The 7,199-nt window shown below is 36.9% G+C and overlaps 1 pseudogene; it reads left to right on the plus strand.

Annotated features, from left to right (window-relative positions):
- The first annotated feature begins 241 nt into the window (after window positions 1–241).
- On the plus strand, window positions 242–1,550 carry LOC107620318 (phosphoglucan phosphatase LSF2, chloroplastic pseudogene; annotated as a pseudogene).
- Window positions 1,551–7,199: the final 5,649 nt, after the last annotated feature.

Below are 7,199 nucleotides of genomic sequence, written 5' to 3' on the forward strand. Positions count from 1 at the left end.
GCACACACAGCCCTCACCATACACACACACGCAGAAAGAAAGGAAAGAAAAGAGAGAGGGGGAGCTCGAGGGGGGAAGAAGGAGAAGGAAGGAGAGGGAGAAAAGGGGAGACGGCGCCGATGGGTGTCACTACCACCATCGCCGCCATCGTGTCACCATCAGGAGAGTCATAACGTGAGGGGAGAAAGAGACGAGCTCGCGAGGGAAAGAGGAAGTAGCACCGCCACCACTGGAGGGGAGCATGGCTGCCCTTGTCACTGCCAGCTCCGTCGCCGTCGTCACCATTGGAGCTGCGCGAAGCCGTCGTCACCATCGATGCTTCTCCTCCTCGTTTGTGGGTTGTCACCTCTTCTGCTTCTGTCGTCACGCCGTCATCTGCCCCTCTAGACGTCATTCTTTTGAATCGCACCCTGTCACTCGAATATGCTACAAGAAGCTATCAGAAAATGGCATTGATGAGAAGTAGCACAAACCCTCCACCAGCAATACCACTGCCTCTAAATCCAAGGACAGAATGGAAGATTACAATATTGTTATGAAGATAATGATGAGGAATCCTTATGAGTATCACCACGATCTGGGTTAGTTTCCTCTTTTTTCCCTATTTGTTAGTTATGAATTCCAACTCTTTGATATAATGATGGGTTTTCTTTATTAGTTACTTGCATTTTGTATAAGGTGCTAGAAGGAACAGTTAGTGTTGTATTAATTTGTGTCTATTATATAAAATACACAGTATTAGTAATATGATTGCTGCTGTTGATGCAATCTGTGATTGATTTATTTCAGGTATGAATTACACACTTATAACTGACAATCTCATTGTGGGATCCCAACCACAGAAACTGAAGACATCGATCACCTCAAGAAGGAAGAGGGTGTGACATACATTCTGAACTTGCAACAGGATAAGGATGTAGAATATTGGAGAATAGACTTGAAGTCAATAACAAGGAGGTGTCACGAACTCGATGTTTGACATATGAGGAGGCTGGTAAGTAAGAAAGCTACAACCCTGCATTTCATTCAATTTTGTTGAGAAAATAATACCCGTTCTAAATTTTATAAAGTATATACAACAATGCCAACTTATCTTGCTTAATGGCATTGTCATGAGATAGAGATTTTAATTTTTCCTATCTGGTTAATACAATGTATGGCTAAGTCAAGGATCCATATACTTTTGGTGCAATTGACATTGCACTTTAAATGTGTTAGAAAACTTTTTTTTGACAGAGTTGTGAGTTTGTTAAATGCTTTGCTTGCTTTTTTGAGATTGATTTATAATTCATAGCTTGATATATTTTGTAAATTTATTTTATTAGGCAATAGACTGTGATCCAAACTCCTTGTGAAATGTTCTACCTAAAGTAGTCTCATCATTGGAATGGGAAATCTCAGAGGGAAAAGGAAGAGTTTATGTGCATTGTACTGCTGGACTTGGGAGAGCACAAGGGGTGGCAATAGCTAATTTGTTCTGGTTTTATGACATGAATGCGAGTTCTAAACTTCCACCAATCTTTGATTCAAGAAATGATTATCAAATTTGATATTTTTAAGTGTAATTTTATGGTTGCACTAATTTTCTTGCTAGATATGAGGTTTAGCTCATGTTATCATTGCACTAATTCAAGTTGTATAATGATTGAGAAATAAGCGATGAATTGGTTATTTTTTATGGAACCGTAAATCCAAGTTTTATGGGAGATTTTGCCAAAATATTTCTAAAAATTTTGAATAAAAGTGAATGGAAAAAATTGTAATTAGTGTTATATCTTGTTTCTAATTTTTATTCTGGTTTTTTTCATTTACAGGAGTGCTAAATTGATGACAACATGCTACCTAAAGGACTCAAGAATATTTTAATTCATAGATACACTAATCTATATTAGACTTTTAACTTTTGGTTGAACTTGTGGAAGAAATACAACTTATAGAACTAATCAATGTAGACACTAATGTTATTTTATTTTAAAATAATCTTAGTTAAATGAAGCACGCTCGAATTATCTATATTATTACATATATTATATAAATGTTGGCTTGCTCAGTAAATTAGTTAATATATCAGTTAATTAAAAAAATAATTTAGTAAATTATATATGTAATTTGTATTAAAAAAATTTGTTACAAAATAAATGTTGTCCTTTTGTAACTAAAGAAAAAAAAAGTTACAAAATCAAGTTATATTTTGTAACAAAATTTTATGATAGAAAAAATATTTTGTTACGAAAAATATTTTAAAGGTAAAAAATTGTTATCATTTTTGTAACAAATTTTGATTTTTGTCTTAAAAAAATATGTTACAAAATATTATTTTGTATTATAACAGTTTCATTTTTTATTACAAATTCATTTCGTTTCAAAATTCAGATTTTTTGTAACAATTTTTTTTGTTACAAATACTACTTTTTCTTGTAGTGCACACCTCATTAAATAAATTTAACCGCTGATTTAACCTAAACCCTAACAAAATGATAAAGTCACAAATTAATATATAAAAATAAAATAACCATACCAATAATAAATCCGATTATAGTGGCTGCAGGGTCTCTTTAATGTGGTGGTGATAGAGGCGATAGTGAGGGTGACGTGAATGACAACCACGGCGGAGGATGCAGCTGGGACAACAATAGGAGCAAAATCGACGACAACATGCAGTGGCGGCTTCAGTGGGTACTCCAGGCGACGGCGACGACGAGGTCCCGACGAGCTCCGGGTAGTGGCAATGGTGACGATTCAACGGCAACGGAGAGAGAAGACGAGAAGAGAGAGAGAAGAGAGAGCGTTCGGACAAGTGAGGGGGAAGGGTTCTGCATTGAATTTTAACCCAATTTTACTGTCGGATTTTTTCGACAATAAATCACCAAAACAACGCGTTTCATTAAATTATTATACCGAAGGAATATACCCCTGAAAAATTCGACGATGGCACCATTGAGTTATATTTTTGCGCCAATACTTATCATCGGCTTTAGCGATGAAAAACCTCTTCTGACGATAACCTTTTATGGCGAAGAATTTCTCCTCCTTTTTGTCGGAATATCCGATGGTAAATTCGCTGGTACAACTCGACGCAAAATCCAACGGCAATTCCAGCAGTATTTAGTGTTTTTCTTGTAGTGATGAAAAAAATCCAAGTAAATCTAGTTTTATCGTCTACAACGGTTAAAAAATACTTGTGACCACTAATTGATGAAATAGATAAAGGGCCCCAAATAATCATATGAATCAAGTCAAAATAAGCTATTGAAATATTATTGCTTTTCTTAAAAGGTAATTTTCTTTGCTTAGCCATGTGACATAAATCACAGAGCTGTATATCAGTCTTACAACTAATGAATCAATTTTTTTATTTCTTTAATTTTTTATAAAGGAATGTGGCCTAATCTATAGTGCCATAGGTGTATGTTGGAAATGTTGAGAATTGATGCAATTGTGCAGACCTTTATTGTATCATGTGCAGCTTCAGATTGCATTGCCCCTTCTTTCAAGGTGTAAATACCACCATAGACATCAGTTGCTCCAATCATATTCTTCGATTGCAAATCATGTATCTCACACTTATCATCGGTAAAACTCATTTTATAGTGCAAATGATTTGTGGCTTTGATACTGAGATCAACTTGAAATTAAAGGAGAGGATACATAACGCTTTTACGAGATAGAGTTCATTTGAAAGTTTGATAGTCCCTACTATGTTGCTAATGGTTTGGGCACCATTAGGCAACTAAATGATGATGGGAACTATCTTGAAGTGAGTCTGAAAATCGTCAACAGAGTAAGATGCATGAGCTGTAGCCCCTAATCTAACACCTAAGAATCATGTTTTGATGCAGAATCATTTAAAGCCAATATATTGGACTTGAAATGCATGATGTGCACTAAGCTACTTGGAAGAGGAGCTTGTTGTATGGCTGTGAGTTGGTTAGCCCTATATATTTGCTTTTTATCTTGCTTACTGATCAAAGCCAACAAGGCTGATTTTTGTTCATGAGTAAAGTCAAAGTTCGAAGTTCCATTTTCTTTCATACAACTAGAGTTAACTGAGTGCCAAATTAGGACTTGCCTTTGTGCTAATTTGAGCTAAATTCTCCGCACCTGCTCTTCCAGTACTATATTTTTGTTTCAAATGGGGAGGCAAACTGTGTTTCTTGTAGCACACGTCAACGGTGTGACCACCTTTTTCACAATAAGAAAATTGCATTTTGCCTCGTCCAGTTTGTTCCCTTCCACCAACTTAGAATTTACCTCCTCTATCCCTCCCTCTCCCTTTGTTTTGCGAGGCTTTAGTAGTGTTTGAGGAATTGGTAGAGTAGGAAAGAATTTTGGGTTCTAAAGTATCTTCCAAGACTTGGCTCTGCTTTTGTTGTTGAGTTAATAGGGAAAAAATTATCTTCACTTAAGGTAAGGGTTACATTAACATTATTTGAGATCTAACATTTGCATATTGGTCATTTAATCCCCCTAAGAAATCTTGTCACATGGTCTTCTGATCTGAACTTTCTCGTTTTGCCTAATCCACATTTGCATCGGCTTCCACACTCGCATGAAAATATTGGTCTAAACTTGTCCAGTTCTTCCCACAATGCCTTCAATTTTGTGAATATTGAGTTACATTCATCTCTCCCTATCTAGTTTCATATAATTCTTCCTGAATCTCAACTATTCGAAATTTATCCCGTTCAAAACATAAGTATTGCATCCATCCCACAAAGCAAACAAAGAATCAGTTCTTTCAGATTTTTCTAAGTTTCCATCGATGAACTATCTTATTTTTGGACTTCAATGCTAACATCATCGCCTTACTCCAATTATTATAGTTCTTTCCATCAAGAATTATAGAGGTAAGAGGAATACTAGGGATTTCAAATAGGTGAAGGTAGTAGGGGCTTGACAGATCCTGACTCAGATTGCCATTGTTCTTGTTGAGGTGAGTTTGAATCGACGAGATCTAACTTAAGAAAGTTGCGATTCCTTGAAGATCCAAGATTTGAAGAGAACTTGCTCAATCTAGATCTGAACTTCCACTGGATTTTGAAGATTGTTGTTATGGATTCATCATTGAGTTTTGAATCTCGCATTGTGCTAGGTTTGAATTCTTGAGCTTCTCTTTTTCTCAATCTCTGCTTCAACTACAATCACTCCCTTGGGTCCACGCTCACCACACCATGTTGAAGGTGCAGTAAGATAGTGTGAAGGCAGTTAGATGAGAGAGTAGAGAGAAGAAGATGAAAAATAAGAATGGGTTCAATTACAACAATGATAAAATTACACCTTGCACTAACAGCCACACTAGTTAGATGAGAGAGCAGAGAGAAGAAGATGAAAAATGGGAATGGGTTCAATTACAACAATGATAAAATTACACCTTGCACTAACAGCCACACTTGTCTTATATAGTAACTGTCACAACTAAATTTGCACATTTAAAAATTATCTAACCGACTACTTAGCAGTAATTTATGCAACTACATAATTAAAAATTATTTAACTGACTACTTAGCAATAATTTACGCAACTAAATTAGCTCGATTTGCCTAACTAACTAATTTGCTATATTGCATAATAGGAATGTCTATTACCTAACTGTCAACTAATTTCCTTACTAGGTAACGCTCTGCCTTGTCTCTCTTGAAATTGCTCTGTCCTGCCGTCTATTTTCCACCGCATATGCCACCCTCCGCCTAGTTCCAGATGAATTTTACCCAAGGTCGTTCCTACCCTTGCACCCCCCGGTTATCTACATTTCTTGAAGACATCCCAGCCGGTTGGTATCGGATGCCCCCTGCCTTACCGAGAAAGTTGCGGTAATACCCACTACTAGGATCACTCGGTTGGATCAAGTCTTGAGGTAACGCCGGAGTCGATTCACCAAATTCTTGGCACTATTGCACAGCGACCCTAGCTACCTCTACCCTTATGATATTCCTTACTTCCCCAGTGAGTGATGCTGACCAGAGATGACTCAGGGAATCTTCTGCCGCCATTCTTGCTACTCTGTGTGCAAGTTCATTCCCCTCCCTTAGTATCTAGGTAACTTCTATCTCTCCATACTCTTCCATGAATAGTCTAATATCTCTTAGGATAGCATCAATTTCTCTAATTTTGCTCTTAGCTTTCACTGCTTGAATAAGATTCTGACAATCAGATTTAGTTATAGTTTTTCCTAGTTGTAAATTTTTTGCCAAAATAATTGCCTCCCTAAACGCGTATGCTTCAGCTGCTAAACTCGAGTTTACATTAATTCTTGTTGCTACTCCAGTGATTATGCTTCCTTTCGAATCTCTGATGCTTGCTGATGTTGCTGCTTTCCCAGTTCGCTCATAGTAAGCCGCATTCACGTTAATTTTGATCGAATCCTTTGAAGTGCTCTCCAAGTAGCTTTTTCGCTCGCCTTCTTTGCATAATGACCTTCTCTTTTATTGAATTATTTGTTTCTGTCATGAATTTAATCTCTTGTTTAGCTGCTTTGATTATTATTGCCATTGGATTGATTTCTGTGCTCTGGGAAACAAACTGATTTCTTGATTTCTATATAGCCTAAATTAGGAACCCTATGCTGCTTATGATCCTGTCCTACTGCTCTTTTCCTTCCCTTCTAATTTTCTGAATGCAGTCACAAATCCATTTTCCCATTGTAGTGATTGAGTCAGCTTTTGGTATTCTCTGAATCTGTGCTCCAAATCACGTAGTCCTTGTCCATGGATAGAGGAGGATGGCATACTCCACAGTTTCCTCTTCCAACTCATAAACCCTGCATAAAAGATTATCAATTAGTTTTTTCTTATAAAGATTCACATTTACCGCAATGATATTATGGGATGCTTTCCACAAAAATATTTTTATTTTTGGGGGATTCTCATTCCCCAGATTTCTTTCCACAACTCTTTTTTATCTGAGCTTGAAGAAGCCTAATGATTCTCTGCTACTTCTTTTTAATCCTTTGCTGTTCTATAGCCTGATTTTATAGAGTACTCGCCTTCTTTGTTGTACAGCCATAAGGTAGTGTTTGGTTGATGTCCATGTCTCAATGAGACATGGACACGGTGACACATGTCTGCTGTTTGGTTTGGTGAGACACAAATTTTTGATGGACACGGGAGTACACGGATGGACACGGAGACACTAAATTTGTGTACCTCCAATTTGATGAGACACTGAGACACAACTTGTGAGACACTAATTTTTTACTCTTT

This window comes from Arachis ipaensis, chromosome B10 (assembly GCF_059453495.1).
Source record: "Arachis ipaensis isolate K30076 ecotype BB chromosome B10, ASM5945349v1, whole genome shotgun sequence".
In the NCBI taxonomy this organism is placed as follows: domain Eukaryota; kingdom Viridiplantae; phylum Streptophyta; class Magnoliopsida; order Fabales; family Fabaceae; genus Arachis; species Arachis ipaensis.